This window comes from Hemicordylus capensis, chromosome 5 (genome assembly GCF_027244095.1).
Source record: "Hemicordylus capensis ecotype Gifberg chromosome 5, rHemCap1.1.pri, whole genome shotgun sequence".
NCBI classification, from domain to species: domain Eukaryota; kingdom Metazoa; phylum Chordata; class Lepidosauria; order Squamata; family Cordylidae; genus Hemicordylus; species Hemicordylus capensis.
In genome coordinates this window covers 176,753,747-176,776,385 of record NC_069661.1, presented here as the reverse complement: position 1 = coordinate 176,776,385, position 22,639 = coordinate 176,753,747, and the positions used below count along the sequence as shown (strand labels likewise).

General features: G+C 45.8%; 1 long non-coding RNA gene across 5 annotated transcripts in view; it reads right to left on the bottom strand.

Annotated features, from left to right (window-relative positions):
- LOC128325800 (uncharacterized) overlaps positions 1–22,639 on the bottom strand; it is an 88,505-nt gene that overhangs the window by 4,272 nt on the left and 61,594 nt on the right. For 4 of the 5 annotated variants that reach the window (XR_008307635.1, XR_008307638.1, XR_008307636.1 and 1 more), the window contains 2 exons: positions 21,864–21,983; positions 717–779 (listed from right to left, as the gene is read on the bottom strand). This is a non-coding gene — a long non-coding RNA (uncharacterized LOC128325800). The remainder of the gene's footprint in view (positions 1–716; positions 780–21,863; positions 21,984–22,639) is intronic. The other variant, XR_008307639.1, reaches the window with a different exon arrangement.

Genomic DNA, 22,639 nt, shown 5'->3' with positions numbered 1-22,639 from the left:
TGTCCACACAAAAAGTTCTAATAATACACTATTGTTTCACAATTTAATTTAAACTGAATATATCCAAGAACTGTCATTTGAAACTTGTTATAATCTTTGCCAACCTTGAAATCTCTTTGCCCCTTCCTCATACAACACCACTGACTAGGGTCTTTAATGAAACCCATTGTTTCCGTACGTAAGAGAGTTACATTATTGGGATGAGTCATGTGTCAATTGCCTTGTGTTATTGGAATACGTGGGTTTTAAAAATGATGTCATACTACAATGATGTCATTTTAAAAATGATGTAATGTGTTGGATATTATTTATTGGACTTTTGGATTACACTCTTCAAAACAGCATTGTGGACAAGAGCAGCTTATTTCTACTTTTTAGCGAAGTTTATCAATTAATCATTAATAAGTTCTGTTCATGCATCCAAATTATAAGTGCAGCCCTCAGAGTGAATGCAGAGGAAATGCCTTATGCTTCCTGTCTCTACATTGCATTCACTTCCAAAATAGCAGTATTCTATCTTTTCCATCTAGGAAAAACCTTTGGATCCACGGATGGAATATATTTTTCACAGGCTGGAAAAATAGAACATTTGGCAATGACAGAGGTGTGAAAAAAGACACCTATAACATGCCTCTCTTCCAAATCCATCCACATTTACACTTTAACCAAAGTCATTTTCAGTTCACCTTTGCATGCTTAGGTACTACTGTACTCACTTTTTCATGTGTAAGATTTCAACTTCAATTAATTAGTACAGCATATGGTTAAAGAAGCTGCCTCTACAGAACAAAACAAGAGATGCAATTTCTGAAAACGCTCACTGTTAGTGTATTTTTATTGTTATGAATTATTTACAGTAAAAACACTTGCACTGTGTAAAACATTAAACACACACACACGGCCTAACCTCATCAAAGGCATAAATTAAAAAGCAAAGTAGAATAAGGAGTGGAGGAACAGTAAAATGGCAATGAAGTGATTGGTCAAATCCTGAAAAGAAGCTTTTAATGTGTACTTTGAAAATATAGCCTTCAAAAAATGCACAGAATAATAGAGAAACTTCCAGAGTGGTTTGCAGAACTGTTATTAAGTGACTGTGTATGCATCATTAGACATTCTGAAAGCTGGAACTTTACATCCTGAGCAGGGGAGTAGGAAGGTTGGAGTGGGCCCAGAGACAAGATTTTAAAATGGCCCCCACTTACTGACGCTCAGCTCATGAAGTAAAGAAATCTTAAATGATGCTGAATAGTGGTGACAAAAAGCATAGTAAAGATGATATATATAACCTATGCGCCACAATAGAACACCATCCTCAATTGTTTTTTAAAAGGTTTTGTAAATTGTGGACGCTGCAAGTCATTGAATGGTACTCGAGAAAGACGTGCTGTTCTGGTAGCTCCAGGTCTTCACACTCACATCAATTTTGGAGGAGGAATACAACTGAACGAAGCCCGGGCGTGTGCGCGGCTGGGGGAGTCAGTCATGTGACTTGCCTCTGGGGGCCCCCCAAGGCAGTGGGCCCCCAGACAACTGTCTCCCCTTGCCCTATTATAGTTATGCCCCTGATCCTGAGGAACCATGACTTGATGGCTTTGTATATTATAGGCTCTAGCTCGACTGTGTTTTGCAGAGAGGGCTATGTTTTGTACCAGATAGGTGACCTAAAGCATGGGTTGACCTGCTGACAAGTCCCTCCTTGTTCCCCATTGGCTCTTTTGCCTCTTGCCACACTTTACTGACCCCTCCTCCCGGGGGGAGGGTCGAAGAAGGGGCAAGGTTGGGTGGGGGAGTTCAAGGAGGGGTTTTCAATTCATTCAAAAAGTTAGTTACCCATTCATCATTCTGCCTTTCTGCCTCATTGAAGAGAGGGAGAACTAGTTTGCATTGCATGGCATGCCTCAAGTTGCCATGATTATGCCATACCATTGCCTAGGCCTGCCTGCCTTGTTGCCAGCCTGAGCCTAGCCTGCCAGCCTGCTATAGCTACTGCATGCCAGCCTGGGAATAGGTTTATCTGCTGCATTGCTTTTTTGTTCCAGAAGGGGCCAGCCCCTTTCCCCCCAACATGAAGCTATACTTTTGCTGAAACCTCCCTATTCCATATGGGGGGAAACATTAAACTTCAAAAATTCATCAAAAATCAGCCCTTTGCCCAATTCCTCTGAAATTTGATGGTAGCTTCCACCCATTGGGCACTACCACCCCCACCCACTAGTTCTGTCCCAGGGCCATTTTTTTAAATCCAAAACATTTCAGATGGGATTTTTCAATTTCAAACAGAACAAAATTGAGGTGTTTCGGTTTGGCTGACTTCGAAGAACAAAAGAACAAAATGGCTGATTTCGAAGAACAAAGAACAAAATGGGGGTGTTTCAGATTCAGGCCAAAAACAAAACGGGGGGCGGGGGACGGGACCGCACAACCCTATCAAAATGTACCACCTGTGTTGCAATCTGTTAATGCGACTGAGAAATTGAGAGATATTTTGGCTGAGCCATATTAAACATATTCTACATTTGGTCAGGGACATGAATGAAGTGTTTTGCTGATATTTCATATATAGCGATGCAGGCCTAGCTTCACCAATAATAGAGATGCCTTCCTATTCCTCACCAATAAATAGTTCACACAAGCCTGACCACAGAATGTCAGAAGTAGAAGGGACATGCAATCAGAGGTGCACATAGGCAATTTTGGAGCCTGTACCTAAAGGCCTTTGGAGGGCCCCCTTCCCTGCAAATGAAGCATAATTATGCTCCACCGGGTGACCACAGCACCCGGGACAGACTAAAGAGGATTTGGGGGGCCCCAGGGGCTGTGGAGGCCCTGGACTTCAGTCCTAAATTCCAGGGGTAAGAGCGCCTCTGCATGTAACACAGTGGGGAAATGTATACTAAAGAAGTCTAGAGCAAATACGTATCACAAGGGAAATCTGAAAACCAGATCACTTTCCAATCTTAAAAATTAATCTCTCCAAAGTTCAGCTTCACTGAAAGGAGCACACACCATGGATAATAAGTATGTTTCCATACTTCAGGTCTTCTGTTACAGCTAAAGACTCAGAAATGCCATCTGTGATATATTGGTCCCCAGTTTATTCTGCAGTCAGTCACATGATCAATACCCTCTACTCTTTTCCTCGGAAACAATAGATCTTTATAATATCAATTTAATATTAGGCAACATGATTTCTTTAAGGCAGGGGTGGGGAACCTTGGCCCTCCAGCTGTTGTTGAACTACAGCTCCCATCATCCCCAGCCACAATTATTGTGGCTGGGGATGGTGGGAGTTGTAGTTCAAAAACAGCTGGATAGCCAAGGTTCCCCACCACTGCTTTAAGGGCACACATACTGTAGGAACAGAACACTACAGGAAGTTCAGAATGATTTACAGTAGAAACTCGTTATTCGCAGAACCGCTATACACGATTCCACATATATCTGAGTGTCTAATTGACACCCGTTTGCAGTATCTGAGGATACTAAAGGGTTAAAACCCATGTATTTGCGGTTCCTAGGGGGCTGGAAAGGACCACAGAGGTAAGACTATTTTTTTCTGCAGGAGCGCAGGAGGAGACAGGAGAAGCCATTTGTGGCTCTTTAAAAAAAAACCAAACCCACCCTTTCCCCATTATCTGTTGCAATTTTGAGTGGCATTTCGTGGATTGGGGGCGGCATTCCTGAGCACATGGGAGCATGGTACAACAGACTGTTTACATTATTTTCATGTTCTTTCATGTTTTTTCGCTGGTTTTGGTGGTTTTTAAAACCCTTTTCCCCACTCTGTAACCTAACCCCCCCTTTCCCATAGGCATAATGCCTCATTACTCATGGTTTCGTTACTCGCAGTGGTAAGCGAGGAACGGAACCTCCACGATTAATTAGGGTTGCCTGTATTTGTTACACCCTTCAATAGGAAGTTAAATGAGGGTAACTTGCACCAGGTAGTGTAAACTACCTGTGTAAACATGAACCCAAGTCTAGATATAATAGTGGCTGAGGTTCCTTCTGGAGTTCCTTCTGGAAAGGGTGATATCATTAAGTTCTTTAGCAGTTTCTCTGTGGCTTTCTATGGCAACTACATGCAAGATGTTCCTTCTGGTTACAGTCTGTCAAGGTTGTGGCTGTTTTCCTGGTTCTGGTCCTTGAGGTTAACTGGGGGAAGTACTTCTAACCTAGCACTCTGGTGCTGCCCATGAAGACAAGTGAGGCAGCTTCATATTCAGGTGGCCCTCTTCTCCTTCACTGTTTGTCCGATTCTCTGCTCTTGAGCAGCTGCAGTCAATTTTGCATTAGTGGCTTGGTGACACCACAGCTCTCAGTTAGTCCTGAGCAAAGAGGCACCTTTTTAAAGTTGTGGTTCTCTTTATCTTGCAGAAGGAGAGCATCTGGCCCTATCCATCTCCAGTACAGCATCCCTCTAGTGGCTGTTGCTGGTGTCTGTCTTATGTTTCTTTTTTAGATCGTGAGCCCTTTTGGGACAGGGAGCCCTTTCGTTCGTTCGTTCATTCATAACTATGTAAACTGCTTTGGGAATTTTTCTTTTAAAGTGGCATATAAATATCCAATGTATTCATATTCGTACTCGGCCATTTCCTCTGTTGTCTGGAATCATCTGGCTATGGAGCTATCACAGAATGACCCACATCATGGCTCTGTACATAGGCTTCAATATTTCATCTCTTTCTAATATAAGGAGCATTAGTTGAATTATTAGTTATCTATATTGGGTCGTAGCATTAGTTATTTATATAGATTGTGGGAGAAAAGGGGCTTGATCCATCATTCCAGTGCCCTGCATGCGAGATTGTTCTGTGGCAGAATCCAGCTTGTCAGCTATGCAGTACAACCTGCTCAACTGAATATCTGGAGTATTCATGGCCTTTAGTTTACTCAATTGGTGCTCAGAACATTAGAAAAAAAACTATTTACATTATTAGATAAATATCAAGGTATCTATCATACAATATGATAGATTACATTTATTCACATGCTCAGTCTAATGCTCAGCTGCAGACGCTTAGAGATAATAATGCCCAACATTATGCTATCCGATTGCCAGCAGATAGTATAGTATTTGTTTACTACCATCAAATTTCTCTCTGGCATCTGTGTGTGTACAGTATCTCTTTTTATGATACCTTTGGAAGCAGTAATAACAGGTTCACCAACTATAGTGCCAGATGGGGAGTTACTGAACACAGCTGCAGAGTAGTTTACACCCCCAGGAGAGTGACTTTAACAAGCCCTTATATGGGTTAATGTAAAACATGGAACAAGCATCACTGTCAGAGCTGATAAATATGCTATTCTAAATTAAGATGGTCGGTGTCGTTAAGATCATACTCTTATTGAACTCTGGGTGGCTGAAAAGGCAAATATATCATTTTCTACATCAGTGCCCATTTCTGTTTTTCCTTGCTGTTCACCTGCTTTATATAGTAAAGATACATGTATTATCCAATGTTTTCAACATGCTAACTTGGCAAAGAGGCACCTTTTAATGTGGTGATTCTCTTTATTTAGCAGGGGGAGAGTAATTGGCCCTATCCACCCCCAGCACAGTACTTCCATTGACTGTTGCTGGTGTCTATCTTATGGTGTGTGTTTTTAGATTGTGAGCCCTTTGGGGACAGGATCCATCTTGTTTATTTATTATTTCTCTGTGTAAACTGCCCTGAGCCATTTTTGGAAGGGTGGTATATAAATCAAATTAATAATAATTGATAATAATAACTCAGCTCACCACAAATTCCACTGTTTCAGAGAAACAGCAGCCCCAACAAACTATCATATTAGGACTGCTGTGAGAATGCACTCACTCTTTAAAGGACATGCCGATGCATTCTCAGCATGTTCTTTACTTGCATGTAAGTACATGGACTGCACAACCCTGTTTATTTAGGGATTTGCAGTGCATATAGAGGGGCAATTTGGATCCTGTTCTTACCATTTCTGGTTTCTGTTTCTGTTCTTTCTATATGTCTGGATCGGCCGCCCACACGATGCCCGGCTCCGTGACGGAGCCGGCGGGGGAGTGGGGGCCGCGCGGCCCCCGCAATCCCCAGTATGCCCTGCATGAGCGCGCAGGGCATACTGGGGAGACTCCCGAGCCAGGAGGTGGCTTTTTGCCTCCCGGCCGGGGGTCTACTCGTGAGTAGGCATGTCATGAAGCCGCGCCACGATCCTAAAAAGCAGGTTTGCTGGAGCACTCACTCCGCAAACCTGCTTTTTAGCAGGGGTTCTCGAGTGGGTTACCCGCTCAAGAACCACCGGGCTCAGCTGCAAGCCCAGTGGTTCTTACGACCAACAAAAATCGGGCTAGGCTCTCTTAGCCTGATTTTTGTTGGTCATGAGAATCGCCCCAGTGTTTTTTTAAAAAAACTTTCTCCCTCCTGGGTTGTTCTACGAGGCAGTGGGGGGTGGGTTGCACAGGTTCCCCCTCCCCCTCCCGGCCTCCCTTCTGTTCAAAACCAGCCCATTCGGCATTCCCCCTGGTGTGGTGGCCATTTTGGAGGTTGTCGCCTGCACAGTGGGCCTCTGCATGGCCATGCAAAGGCCCATTGCACAAGTGTAGTGCCTCCAAAATGGGCACCACACCAGGCGGAAAGAATGGGCCGGTTTTGAACAGAAGGCGGGCTGGCAGGGGAGGGTGAAGGGAACCTCTGCAGACGCCACCCCCGCTACCTCAGAGAACAACCCCGGAGGAGATAAGCTTAAAAAAAATTAAATTTAAAAAATCCCCTCATGAACTCCCCCAAACAGTCCGGGAGGTTCGGTCCGGGGTCAAACCAAACAGAATTGTTGAACTGAACAGGTTCGATGTCAAACACGTTCAACATTGAACCTGTTTGTACATCCCTAGCTAGGCCAAGTGAAGAGACCCTGAATAGAGCAGACAATGTAAATACACCTCAGAAGTTTTTTAGAGAGTGTGAAAAAGTGAAAGTGGGGTCATGAGAGTTGTCTAATTGAAAAAAAATCGCATTTGCTATGATACAATGAGAATTCACACCTCAGAAGTTTTTTCTGAGGTGTTAATTCTCATTGTATCATAGCAAATGAGATTTTTTTCAATTAAACAACTCTCATGACTCCACTTTCACTTTTTCACACCTCAATTACTATGAATAATATGAGGAAGTAATCAATTTAGCACACTTCACCTTATGAAGACAAACCTCATAAAAATAAATTCACCAAAATTCACCCCTCTGCCCAATCACTCTTAAATTGGGGATGGGTGGTAGCCTCCACCCATTAGGCACTATCTACCAGCCCACCCCACTCCTTTGGGGCAGATCCACTTTCTGCCCCCAATCTGCCCCAAAGACACCCAAACTTCAAATATTCCCAAAAAACCAGCCCTCTGCCCAATCCCCCTGAAATTAGGGTGGTAGCCTCCACCCATTAGGCAATACCACCCCACCCCACTCTTTTGGGGCAGATCCACTTTCTGCCCCCAAACTGCCCCAAAGTCACTAAAACTTCAAAAATTCTCAAAAAATCACCCCTTTGTCCAAACCCCCTGAAATTGGGGTGGCAGACTCTACCCATTGGGCACTACCACCCCACCCCAAAATTTTGCCCCTGGGCCCCTTCCCCCCCGAATTGATTCAGATTCGGATTCAGATTAAATCCGAATCCGAACCGAATCAAGGGTGATTCGGGTGACCCAGATTCGGGCACAAAACAGAACAGGGGTGATTCGGTTCGGGTCCGAGCCGAATCACCCGAAAACCCGAATTGCACACCCCTAAGAAGTACAGAAGTTGCAACTGGAGAGCAGGACAGGAACATAGGAAGCTGCCTTACACTGAATCAAACCATTGGTCCATTTAGCTCAGTATGTCAACACAGACTGGCAGCAGCTTCTCCAAGGTTACAAGCAAGAGTCTCTTTCAACCCTATCTTGGACATGCCAGGGATGGAATTTGGAACTTTCTGCATGGAAGCATGTAGATGCTCTTCCCAGAGCAGCCCCATCCCATCAGGGATTTAAAAACTTACATTGCTTACATTTGGTCTCCCATTCAAATGTAAACCAGGGTGGACCCTACATAGCAAAGGGGACCTTTCATGCTTGCTACCACAAGACCAGGAAGCTATTCTCACAACCAGCAAAAACAGGGCTTGAGGTCTGAAGGCAGGGTTAGCACTCCTGTGTGAAACCTCGGCAAGCTCTCAAATAGGGCTCTGTCAAAAGAGAGTCACCCAGTTCCCAGCCCCTCCTCTAAAACCAGGTTTACCAAGCAGGGGAGGTTGCTACCCCCTTCCAGTACTCGTGTGAAGCCAAGGAATGCTGTGGAAGGCTGCCTATTCGGAGCTACCATAGAGCCTGCATACCAGAGTGGGCTGCAAAGCAGCAGAAGTTTGCTTGGGGAAAGCCTGTCCAGCAAACAGCACTGAGCTTCCTTAAAGTGGCAGGCACCTTGCAAATGAGCCCAAGGGAAAATATGAACATAGGAAGCTGCCTTCCACTGAGTCAGACCATTGTTCCATCCAGCTTAGCTGACCCTACACAGAGCATCTGTGCAGTCTTGCACTGAGCCTGTGGCATCCCACCCCCACAACTCTCTTGCTCGCTTTCGCCACCCCCAAAATGTTCTCACTCTCTCTCGCCACCCCCGCAACTCTCTCGCTTGCTCTCGCTGCCCCCATAACTCTCTCGCTTGCACTTGCCACCCCCACAACACTCTTGCTCTCTCTCGCCGCCCCCGCAACTCTCTTGCCCGCTCTCGCCGCCCCCGCAAGTCTCTCGCTCGCTCTCCCGCCGCAAGTCTCTCTCACACACTATCGGTCCTCCGTCTTTCTATCTCTGTCTCACAGTCCTTGCTTCCCCCCGCCACTGCCAGGGACTGTCACCTGCTCACCTGACAGCCTCTGAGCTCCCTGACACTTCACGGTGCAGCTCAGCCAACCGTCTGCTACCTGCAGCCCCCAGAGCCAACTGTCCAGCTCCCGAAGCTGCCCCCAGCCTCTGAGCTCCCTGCTGCTTCACAGCACCCCTGATCCAACTGTCAAACTACTTTCCAGCCGCCCCGCAGGGCGCAGGGCCCATCTTGAGGAATTAGTAATATAGACTATCCCTCTCTTCCTCCAAGGGGCCCAGAGCAGTGTACTACATACTCAAATTCCTCCTCACAACAACCCTGTGAAGTAGGTCAGGGTGAGAGTGAAGTGACTGGCCCAGAGTCACCCAGCAAGTCTCATGGCTGAATGGGGATTTTTGTGCTCCTTCCTGTCCCCTGCAAGTCACTGGACAAGAGCAGGAGTGTCCCTGCCCTTTCCTGCAGCTGCCCTTACCTGCAGCGTGGTGTAGTGGTTAGAGTGCTGGACTGGGACTGAGGAGACCTGAGTTCAAATCCCCATTTAGCCATGAGACTTGCTGGGTGACTCTGGGCCAGTCACTTCTCTCTCAGCCTAACCTACTTCACAAGGTTGTTGTGAGGAGAAACTTGAGTATGTAGTACACCGCTCTGGGCTCTGCTGGTTCCTCCTTCCATCTGCTGCCTCAGAGGAGATGCTTCCCAACCACCACCCCCCCCCACCGCCGACCACCAAGGCAAGGGGAACAGCACCCATCCCTTGCCCTTTCCAGGTGGAAACTGCAGAGGTGATGGGGCTGCTGCTCTCCCCTTCCTGGTGCCTGGGGGGGGGGAGGGAGTGCATGCTTGTCTACTATATGGTAAGAAGAAGACTGCAGCAGGGCGGCAGCATCAAAGGAGAGAGCAGCTGCCATGGGGAGAATGGCTTCAATTAGCGGGGACCCAGCAGTGCTCCCCTCCCAGAGGTAGCAGGGCCAGTGCACACAGCAAAGAGTGTTCCTTGCCTGTGGGTGACATTTTGGCACAAAAAGGTGCAGGAGCTCAAGGCAGCAGCCATGCAGATGTTTGGTTTCAGGCACTGCTGTCTGCACATGCTCTGAAACACTGTAATCCATGTGAATTTCCCCTTCGAGGAAAGATGCTGGGTGCAACTTCCTGGAACATAGCCCCCCTTATTTGTGTTAGGCTGCCCAATGGGCACCCATGCCTGAGAGGAGAGAGGAGATGAGGTGTATGGACAGTGAAACCTTGGGTCCTTTGGTAGGGGGATAGGCATGACCACAGGGTGTTGCAGGATGGCATGACAGGATGCACTTTGTGGAGAGATAAGGCTGCTTCTTTTCAAGGGAGGAGGTGCAGTCCCGGTGCAAGATCCCTGGGAAGAAAGAGAATCCCCAATAGAATCCCCACCCATCAATGGGTGGCAAGGGGCACCACTGATAAGGTGATGCGAGTGTGGAGGAACTGCTTGCTCACTTGCCTGCTCACTCACTTGCCTGTCTGCTTGTTCGCCCCCTCCCTGCCACTTGCATGCTTGCGCGCCCCTCCCCACCCACTTGTTCACTCTCTTCCCCCCTCTCAGCCCTCTCCCCAAGGCCTCAGCCCCTTGTGTCCCTCATTCTGGCAATGAAATGTTGGCAACCCCAATATGTATGTGCTTGCATGTGTGGAGTGCATGTGCCTGCTCTGGTGTGACATGAGTCTTGCATACCAAGAGGGATGGCGGGGCGGGGGGGGAGCGGTGTGCACATGTTCACGGGGGTACTTGCACAGTGTTTCAGCCTCATGGCGGCAATGGCAAAGGTGGCGGGGGCACTTGTGGTGGCTGCAGGGGGCTCAGCGGTGGGCAGAGCAGCTCCTACACCCACTCGCCTGGTAATGGGAATGGCCTCTGTACACACGCAGAGAACCAAAATGGGTTGCAGACTGACTTCCCTGTTATTTGGGAGGCTGGCAGGGAGTGGCAGTGGCAGATTGATGGGAAGGCAGAGTCGCCACTTGGCTACAGCGGCAGCAGGCGGGCAAGGGGGGTTCTGGATGGAGCCGCTCTGGGAAGAGCAGAAGGTTTCAAGCTCCCTCCCTGGCTTCTCCAAGATAGGGCTGAGAGAGATTCCTGCCTGCAACATTGGAGAAGCCGTTGCCAGTCTGTGTAGACAATACTGAGTCTACATGGTCCTATGGTCTGACTCAGTGAGGCTATTCACACAATGGGACAAAATCGGGCTAGCAAAGGCTAGCCCGATTTCGTCCCATTGTGTGAACCACCAGGCTCGGCTGCGAGCCCGGTGGTTCCTAAGAGGTTAACCCGCCTAACTACCCCTGCCCTTTAACCAGGTTTGTGGAGCAAGCGCTCCACAAACCTGGTTTTAAAAATCATGAGTAGCCACGCCACAACTACTCACAAGGAGACCCCCGGAGGAGAGGCAAAAAGCCACCTCCCGGCTCCGGGGGTCTCGCCAGCATGCCCTGCATGCTCGTGCAGGGCATGCTGGAGCTTCTGGGGGCCAATCGACCCCCGCTCCCCCCAGCACCTGCCGGCTCTGTAACAGAGCCGGCAGCTGTGTGGGCGGCCACTTCGGCCGCCCAGAGCAGACTGTCTGCTCTTGTGCTGGGAGCACACCCTCCCCAGGTGGATCTAATTGATCATGACACCCGCCTCAATATATAGCAACTTCCTGTGTTCCTGTGTCAGTCCTTTCCATTAATTTTCATTGACTTCTGATGCTTCAAAAAGGAGCAATTTCATCCAGCATGGCTTCAATCCTTCACTTAATATGGCCTTCTCATCAGAGAATAGGCAGGAAGTGAAGAACAGAAGTGAAAGAACAAGAAGTAGTCAGAATGGAGAGACAAAGAAAATTTCCCCCTGTACTCTTTTTCAGGGTCAGTGTTCATGGTCAGGATCTTTGGGCACTATCAGTATCAAGGGCCCTGTGTTCTTGGTGATTCCTGAAGATACTTTTATGCCCATAGCTTTTATAAGATTTTGCTGAAGACATTCTTCAGGCCTGCCTAGGACCATGGAAGGGGTGATTTGTAATGGTACCCATTATAGTCTCAGAAGAATGGAGAGGTGTGGGACCTCCTTCTTAACATTAATGTCTTTGAAAGTAATGATAAATAATAATCATTGAAGGAGAGCTCTTTTCTATGACAGCCAGCAACTTATCTGTGCTTGTAAAATTCAAGCGTGATTCAGGTGTATGTGTGCATGTGAGAGGGTGGAATTTACTAGTACCTACCTATGTTGTACTAAAACAGTCATAGATACCAGCCCAAGAGCTCTAAAAGTTAAATATAGGTTGTGCTGAGACATAAAGCAATCAGTCAGTTTTATTGTAAATGTGAGTAATCGCTTGTAAGTTTTCAAAGCTGTGTGAATGGGGATTCAGCTGCAGAGTCTCACACCTGCTCTGAAAATTTACTCCTTAGTGTATAATTTTGTAGCTTTCCATAAATAACAGCCTTGAGGTTTACAGACGACTGTATACTATTTGCTACCACCTCTGCATCCAGCTTTTTCAGCTGATGGGAATTAATTTACAACAGAAACACTTGGTAGACAATATTTCTTTCTTGGTCCACAGTGTATATAGAAGCTGTAAATGCCTTTTACCATTGTCCAGTCCTTGGGGTGATTTTGCTATCCCAATATGCTTTTACATCTATTCTTTAAAATAATAATAATTATAAAACTATGGTCAACATTCTTTTCCCTTAAAGAGTGTTTGGGCCTTTTAACAGCTGCATAATGACAGATAATCAACAGATGAAGCTTATCTTGGCATGTAGCTAAAGTGTTGGATGTTTATATGTCATGAACTGTTAAAGCCTAGAACTTCTATCAGGGGTGCAAACCTAGTCAAATGGCACAGTGAGGGATGATACAGGGGACCCATCCTGTTTTATCAGGAAAATGGTTGGGTTCTCAAACAGTATGCATTATTTAAAAATCCTGAAATGGTGATGTCATAAATTAGGACCTGGTTAGGACCACAAGACTGCCAACCCTTGAAAATAGGAAGAAAAAACTCTGGCACCAGGGCAAAACCTAGCAGTAAAGTGTTGGAACCTATTGATGTCACAATAGTTCCCTGAAGAGCAAAATGCTGGACAAACATTCATTTTGAGAAAACCGGCAATGCTTTATGAAATAGGTTCAAGTCTTACAAACAACAACAATTTTACTTCTGCTGTATATTTTCTGAGGCTTTTGTGAGGCTGGGTGAGGCAGACACAGATGAAAGGAAGCTGTAGAAGGCAGCAAGCACTCCCCCATGGCTTCCATCCCATGAGCCTCTCTGTTGCCTGCTGCCAACCCAGTGAATAAAATCCCAGTGAATGAAACCTCCAAACTGGCAAAACACACGCACACACAAATCCTCACAAGGATGAGGCGATTCTTGCGATAGGCCAAAATTGGGCTAAGGGAACCTAGCCCAATTTCAGCCAAGTGTTACAATGACCAGGCTCTCAGGCAAACCCGGTTTCTCCAAAGCGGGTGACCCGCTTCTGCAGCCCTCCCCTTAAATGGGGTTAGCGGAGCAAGTGATCCACTAACCCTGTTTATTTGACCATGTATTGTTGCAGCACAGCTCTGTGCCGCAGCAACACACGAGGAGATCCCCGATTGGGAGGCTGCAAGCAGCCTCCCGGGCTCAGGGGTTCTCTCCAGGATGCCCTCTGTGCACTCGCACGGGGCATCCTGGAACTTCCAGAGGCCGCGCGGCCCCCGGCCCCCTCAGCCCCTGCCAGCTCTGTGATGGAGCTGGCAGTCGTGTGGGTGGCTGCCCAGGGCTGCAGAACTTATCATCTGCGGGGAGAGCGGGCTAAGCCTGCTCTCCCTGCTAACCCCCTTACGGTGAGTCTCTCTGATCGTGAGACTCGCCTTGATATGTATTTGTCAACACAACAGAAAAATACTGGAGTCAAGTAGATATAGAAGTCTCACTGATATAGATATAGAGGTCTCACTGATTGTGAGACCCACTTTTGATGATACCGCGGGGAGAGTTGACTAAGCCTGCTCTCCCCGCAGACGATCGGGGCAGTAGCCCTGGGCAGCCGGATTGGGCACCTACATGATTGCCAGCTCCGTGACGCAGCCGGCGGGGGCTAGGGGGAGCGGGGGCCAATCGGCCCCCGCAAGCTCCAGCGTGCCCTGCGTGAGCACGCAGGGCATGCTGGTGTCATGCCTCAGACTTCTGACTCAGAAGAGTCAGAGGAGGAACAGGAGGATTCGCCTGCTAGTGAGGGCTCAGAGGAGAACAGGGAGAACAGACTCTGGAGCTGAGGAATCGGAACAGCTGCCAGACATGAATCCTGATCAGGAGCAGGCTGATCAGGAGGAGGCTGGGATTTCACCTGTCTTGAGAAGACGTCTCAAGAGGAAAGCTCAGTGGGAGACACGCAGGCGCAGGAGATCACAAGAGAGGAAGCAGAAGTGCTGACTCAGTGCTGATTGGCTGTTGGTTCTCTTGAGCCATATATCAAGCAGTCTGTGATTTCCACCAATGCTGTTAGCAACTTTCGCTGACCACGGACCGTGTTCTATTTTGAATTCTCAACTTTTCCGAGTTCCAGTTTGCCCTTGTTCTGTTCTTTCCTGCTCTGTGTTCTTGTTCCGTTAATTCCTTGCTCTGGTGTCCATTGTTCTTTTTCATTTCTTGCTCTGTTGTTTTCTTTTCAGTTATTACTCAATTATTGTCAGAGGGAGGTACCTAGTTCAGTTCAGGAGACTAGTTGGTTCATTTACTATTTTCTTTGTGAGCCTTTTTGTTTTCCTTCGTGCAGCTTCGCTGCTACTTTCTGTTAACTCACAGGGGGAGTGCTGAAGGTGGTTGTAAATCCTGTTGGGTTAACCGAGCTAACAGATTTACGACAGTTGGCGAGACCCCTGGAGCCGGGAGGCAACTTTTCGCCTCTCCTCCAGGGGTCTTCTCATGAGTAGCCATGGCGCGGAGCCGCACTGCAGCTACTCACGACCAGATAACCCGGGTTTGCGGAGCGCTCACTCCGCAAACCCGGGCTAAGAGGAGGGCTACCAAAGTGGGTTATCCGCTCGAGAACCACCGGGCACGCAGCCGAGCCTGGTGGTTCTTACGATCGGGAAAAATCGGGCTAGGCTTTCCTAGTCTGATTCCCCCCCCCCCCCCGATTGTGAGAATAGCCCCATAGTCAATTTTTTAAAGAAGAAAATAACTGTTCTGATGAGGCTGTGTTTGAAATGGATTTATGAGAAGGTCCTCTCTCTACATATGGCTATTCCCTCTCTTTATTGCTTGGGGTGCCCTGCATAATCGCATCACAGCATGCACTTGTCTCTTTTGCCCTTTAATGTCCTAATCCATGGAGGCAGTGATACAGGGTGCCCAAAGTAACGAGGTGAGGGAATAGCCTTGATTAGCAGGCTGTTCCCTCCAGTAGCAGAGCAGGGAGGAACCTGCAACAGCTGGGAGGAGGACGCAGTTAGTTTCCTGCCTCATAGCAAATCGGCTGCCTCTTTTCTCCCCTGTTAGTTCCTTTCTGGGCGGGATGGCTTGCCGGACACTGTAAGTTATCTTACACTGTCAGTTATTACACCATGGGATACTTTCTTTTCTTTTTGAGGGGATGGGAGTGGTGCTGGCTGCTGCTATAAAAGTATAGTGGCTCAGATCACTCTGCAGATGTTACCTGTGAGTAGGTCCACTAGAAATAATGGGTTTATTCATGTCTAATGTTCATTGAATGGTTTTTGCAGCTAGCATCCTTGCTCCCACTCCAGTCCCAGATGGCAGCAGTTGCCACTGTTCTAACATATATCTATTGAGGGGAAAGTTAGCTTTTAAAAAATGCTATTCTATAAGATTGTGGCTTTCATTTCTGTGTGGTTTGATTTCATGCTGCAACCTCTTGATACTGGAGTAGCATGGAATCCAGTCAGATAGACATGGTATAGTAAAGCCACTTTGCAGAGATGCTCAAGGTCAGTGCTACTGGTTTCCTTGCAGATGGTGATAGTGCACTGGCAGGTGGGGTGATGTCTCCCCTGCCAGGCCCCTGCTGCCTCCAGGTCTGGTATGAGAGGTTCTGTTCTCCCCTCCTTTTGGTGGTTCTGCATCTGAATATGTGCATGGGGTGAGGTTGGGTACATTTCACCCTATACATGCATTCATGTATAGGCATCTGCTCTTTTGTCTGTGCTTAGAATGGGTTTCTTAAGAAGCTCCAGATCATAAAAGAAGACATATAGATGAGCACATACCACCTCTGACATTTCTCACCCACCTGCATAATTAAAACTGCTATAAATACTTTATTTAGATATCTATTATTGGGATGATCAAGGAGTAGAACATATAAATATTTCTGAGTTTAAAGTACAAACAGAGTAATAAACAGTCTTGCAGTAGCAACTAGCAAGCATGACTTGTCACCTTAGCTAAGCAGGGTCTGCCCTGGTTGCATATGAATGGGAGACTTGATGTGTGACCACTGTAAGATATTGCCCTCAGGGGATAGAGACACTCTGGGAAGAGCAGAAGGTTCTGAGTTCCCTCCCTGGCATCTCCAAGATAGGGCTGGGAGAGATTCCTGCCTGCAACCTTGGAGATGCTGCTGCCAGTCTGTGTAGACAATACTGAGCTAGGTGGACCAAAGGTCTGACTCAGTATATAACAGCTTCCTACGTTCCTATAACTGAGAGACACAAATATTGGTAGAATTTTACATGGATTTGGTATTTACCATGCATTGCTTCAATTGAACTTCCAAGGACTGCATTACCATCTACAAGGAGTGCAATTGACCATCCTTGGAAAAGACTCATCAGGTTGCAAAAGATTTAAACTCTTTATAGGTTGTATCAGTATATGCAACTCCACTACTTGATGGTGTAAATCATGATTGTACAATTTATATATCTTCTTTGGATCCTAACCCAATTTCCTCAGACCCATCTTACTAGGTTTTCCTTGAAAGAAAGATGGAGGATAGCCAAGTCGCCAAATTACAGTAGATTTGAAGGGCCTTACAATGGTCAAAACCACTGGGCATCATGTGCAATTATAGAGCAAACCAAGGGCTGTACCACCACCTGCGCACCACTGTGTGGGCATTCTGTGCATTCTTTACATGAGTGCTTCCTTACATCTGTGCCAACATTGCCCCTTAACCTGTCCCCAACCTATACAAAGCAAGAAAATGTTTCTGGAAAGACACTGTGCAAAGTGCCTATTCAAAACCTCTCTGCATAACCTCTTCAAGACCTGCAAGGGAAGAGTTATTCTGAATAGCTCTTTGCCAGATTTGCATACATAAATTGACCCCCATGTCATGTTGCTAAACAGAGCATAGAAGCCTGGAGCTTCCGTTAGACATCTGACCAGTGCTATGAACTAGCAACTGCCGATGCCTTTGAGATTTGTGGCATTTTCACTTCCAAGTCTCTCTCTGCTCTGACCTTTGGGGCACCTCGCTGCACTAGAACATGAGTGAAAGTCTCATTTACATGCATGTTTCTCAGAACTCAATATAATTTCCATGCTTTCTCGAGCTTTAGAGCGTTTTAATGTGCTCTTGCTCTGCTATGAAACAGCCTTTAAATCAAAGAGATTGTATTTCAAGTAATGCTATTTCTTATTTATATAGATATCATATTACCAACTTTATTTTTCTGACTCATGTCAATACATGTTTATCTTGATGCCACAATAAAGTACTTCTTGCAATAAAATTTCTGCACTATTATATTGAAAAATATTTATTTCCTTCTGTCATTTGACACATTTTTAGAACTTACTTATTCAACAAGTCAAGGTACACTTGAAAGATGCAATTTTAGTCTCTGTTATTATTTCTGGCTGTTTAATACCAAATGTGCAGCGTATTACTTCATGGATTTTGTAATACAGCTTGGTTTTCACTCCCATTAAATACTATTGAGTACAGCTGAGCATGTAAGGAAAGGCACAATATAGGGACAATATTTAACCACAGTAATTATTAATTTGATGCCTTTATTTATTTATTTGATTTATTTATTTGATTTCTATACTGCCCTTCCAAAAATGGCTCAGGGCAGTTTACACAGAGAAATAATGAATAAGATGGATCCCTGTCCCCAAAGGGCTCACAAGCTAAAAGAAATGTAAGACAGACACCAGCAACAGTCACTGGAGGTACTGTGCTGGGAGAAGATAGGGGCAGTTACTCTCCCCTTGCTAAATAAAGAGAATCACCACATTAAAAGGTGCCTCTTTGCCAAGTGAGCAGGGGTTAATGCCACATCAAAACACTAAAAGCAATTATGCTTGGTAGCTGGCTGGCATATCAGAAGAGCCCACCTAGCTGTGACTTAGGGTCATTAACAGCCAGGCTTAAAATGGGAAGTAGAACAGAAGCCAAGCCCGCCCCTGCACCCCACCCACTGCTTTTGCTTCTGCTTCATCAAAAAGCAGCTGCCATGAAGGAAGGGGCACGATCTGGCTTGGGGACATAGTAGAGGGGTAGGAATGTGAGGCAGCTGGCTGAGGCACAGCATGCATAGGGGTGCAATAAAAATGACAATTTTAACTATTGTTATACTTTATGAACATATTTTTAACATCAGACAGTTCCTCCCTCAGTGGCATATACTGTATTTTGTAATGCTTCCAGTCTCTGCTCTTAAAATTAAGACCCTTTCAGTGGATAGTATCACATGATATTTGGTGATTTGCAGTGTGGAGCAAGGCAGGGTTACCCAAACCACTATGAAAGGTGGACAGACACAGCAAAAGTGTGGAACAAGAATCCGGCCCTCCTTTCAGCAGTAGTTCACTAATTCTACAGCTTGAAATGTATGCAGAATCCAACCACTTCTCAAGAAAGCTTTTTTAGGGTAGGAAGGGATGGCAGGACCCTGTTAAATATAGGACTGGTTCACACAACTTCCCAAAAGTAAGTAAGATGGGAAGCCTCTGGTTCCCAACTTCCGCTCAAGCTTCTCCACCCAGTTTCAAAAGTTGGTGACAAGTTGGGGCAGAGAATCTTGGGTGGAAGTTAGGAACAGGGAAGGGAACCAGTTTGGAGAGGTAAAATTGTGCCTGTCATACTTTCGTTTTGGCGTAATTTTCCCATATTGTCTAGGGTGCACAAATGCCTTCTCCTGGCTTTGTGCCATGGTACACCAAGGCGGGGGGCATTTTCCCCATGTCCAGTTCTTCTGCCAAGAATTGCTCCAGCAGCTATTGGCAGCAAATATCTGCTTCGAGGCCACTTCAGGGAATAATTTTTGGAAGGAAAACAACACAAGTGGACATTGTTAATCCACCCTTCATGTATGTATTATCCTGAGCTGGATTGGGCTTCCCTGATTTTGAAAAAAAAAAGGAAAACTTCTGGTCCATTTCTTAGCCCTATTTACATACATTATGTTCAACATAATATATTGAGCATAACACCATCTGTGAACAGATAGTACACCTGTGTACAGCACACACATGTTCAGCTCTGTACACAGATAGTTAGTTACATGTTATGTTCAACACATTCAACATGCCAGTCTTATTCATCCATTTATTTATTTATTGTTCAATTTTTATACCACCTTTCATAAAGCATCCCAGGGCAGTTTACAAAAGTTAAAATACCAAAAAAAGCCCATTAAAATCGCATATAAAACCTTAAAATCAGTTAAACAATAAAACCCATAAAACACACATACAAACTATTAGAAAAACAACAGAAACAGGAGAGCTGAGAGACCTGGCAGCCCCTAAGGAATAAAAGCCTGAACCAATAAACAGGTCTTTAGTTGTTGTTTTCAAAGCAGCCACAGAAATCAAAGAGCAGACATTCCCTGGAAGAACATTCCAGAGCCTAGGGGCAACAACAGAGAAGGTCCCATCCTGTGTGCATGACAATTTAGCCTCTTTCAACATCAGCACATGGAGCAAAGGGCCCCCTGATAACCTGGTTGTCTGGGCAGAAATCCTTGGGAGCCGGCGTATCCAGGACCCAAAGTATCAAGTATCCAGGACCCAAACCATTAACGGCCTTCAAGGTAATAAATAGCACCTTGAATTGGCTCTGAAAACAAACTGGCAGCCAGTGCAGCTGGCAAACTGAGGCCTGAACCAGGTCATGAACTGGCCCAGACTGGTTATGAACCCCATTCATTGAGGCCTGAACCATGTCATTGCTGGCCTGGGCTGTCTTCAGGAGACCGGTGGGATGTTTGGGGAAGCCCCCACCCACCCCCACCACCTCTGCCACTTCTGCCACCACAGATAAGGTATAAAGAAACCCACCCACCCCCAACAGGCTTACTATAGGGATTGCCCATCTTTACTTGTAAAGGGGAATCCTCACTGGATTCCCCTTACAAATATATCCCCAGACCAGCCCATGAGCCGGTTTGGCCTGGTTTGGTGGCCAAACTGGACTGGACCTGGTTTGTCCAGACCTGGAAACAGACAAGCCAGGTTGGTTCTCATTCGGTCCAAATTCAAACCGAACTGGCCAATCCGGTTCCATGCACACCCCTACCAGGGAGAATCCTGGCAGCTACTTTCTGTACTGACTGAAGTTCCTGCGTATTCTTCAACGATACAGTTCCTCTCTGTATCCTGCATCTAAGAGACCTGTATCCAGGTTTGCTTTTAAAATTCATATGCGTACTGTCATTCACACTAAGTATGAACTTGTGTAGGAGAAACCTGTATGCGAATACAATAAATGTCTGAAGAGGGCTCTTGCTATAGGCCCATCTCTTAATAACATGCTTAACATATAACGTCTGGCCCCCATAGAAAGGGGACCACCTGGTGCACATTGCAAGACAGCAGCAGATAGGTGTCTAGGTGCTAGTAGTGCTTGCTGGTGCTGGTGCTGACTGATTCAGCATGCTGGTAGGATTGTTAATGTGGTGGCTGAGACCCATACTGAGCATGGCTTTCACTAAGCAGACTTCTGCTTTCCATGTTGTCTTGTAATGTCCACCAATAAAGGAGGAGAAACCCCATCTCCCTAGATTGCACTCAGCAGTGGTAAACTGCTCATACTTTCAGCACCTTCCTGCAAGATGATTTTCTTGCATTCAAGCACACTTGAGTGAATAGCTTTTTAAATATATATATATATATAACACAATTATCTTCATTATTATTATTATCTAGCACTGTGGATTTTTCTTCCTCAAATATGATTTTTTTATTCAGCCACCTGAACTGGTCTCAGTGGATCTGATTACTGCCATGCAGAAAGAAGAAAATAGACAACTGATTGAATGAGTATTTCATATTGAGCATCAAAATTCTTGAGGCAAAGCTATTCAAAACAGAGGTACAAATTAAAATGCAATTTACACCTTTCTTCCACATCATAACTAAATGGTGCTGTTCTTTGTTTTATCCCTATTATTCTCACAATGAAGAGTTCTAGGTCACTGCTTTTGGCAGCTGATTTTTAGACATTGATCTTAATGTGTGTAATTACTTGCCTGATGGGAAAAAATCTTTTTGTCAATAGGTTTCTTTAATATAAAGCATTGTGCGTCATCTGTTACTGGCCAGAATCTGTCCTCCAAGAATTGAGTTTCTTTAGCTATGACTTATGGAAAACTAAAGTTTATTTAGGGCCCTTTCCAAAGCTTGCTGTGAAACAGGAAAGCCTTTCTTTGTGTAATAGGGTTTTTTAATGGAGAGTTTAAAGATTTCTCATAAAGAAAACTTTGTATATGAAGTGAACTGAACATGTAATGGGCTGTCTTCAAACCATTTGGGCTGTCTTCAAACCACTGCAGATAGAACAGTATAGTTCCTGTCTACATCCTGAATGTAAGGGTGCCTGCACCCAGGTTTGGTTTTAAAATGAACACACAAAACATGTCTGTGTTTACAGGCAGCTGTATGTATGTACAATGTAATATCTCACTAGAACTTGAGAAGACAAAAGCAGGATTGATAATGGCAGGAAGAGAGCCCACAAACATAGAGTGGTACTTGTATTGACTCTATGTGGATATTCAAGTGAATGTGAATGATCTCTCCTTCATGGGTGTTCACTCACCTTGGAAATGTCATGAGAAGACGGCCAAAGACACATACGCAAATGCCTTTTATCCAGAGATCTGATGTGCCTTCAAAGCCCATATGAAATCTGCAGCCCACACTGGGTCTGGTCTATCATCTATAGTTAAAGTTAAGAAACAGCAGTGGGAACAGTTTCTTTAGAGTGAGGTCCTTTGTTTCAGGCCATTTTTCACTGTCTTTAACAGCAGCATGACACACAGGAATAAAGCCCATGAATTTCCCCTGTCGTTGTATGGGCATGCAACCACTGTAGCTGCAGCCCATTATGAGGACTGTGCATCGTGCCAGGTATAACAGATCAGTCAGACTTGCCTTGCCTTGTGTCAAGAATTAGTAAAACTCAATTTGACACACCACAGGGATGCTCCTGACAGTCTGAACTTTTGGGAGGCTCCTTGTTGTCAAGGTAAACTCCATCGGAGATCCAACAGCTATGTGAGATCATTGCCGCATTCTACTTTCCCTGTGACCAGCTGGGGGAAGGGGACAGGCTTTGTTGATCCCTCTAGAGCAGGGCTGCTCAACTTTAACCTTCCAGCTATTTTTGAGATTCCATAATCCCCAACCACAGTGGCCTTTATTTATTTATTTATTTATTTATTTATTTATATATTACATTTTTATATCCCGCTCTTCCTCCAAGGAGCCCAGAGTGGTGTACTACATACTTAAGTTTCTCCTCACAACAACCCTGTGAAGTAGGTTAGGCTGAGAGAGAAGTGACTGGCCCAGAGTCACCCAGCTAGTATCATG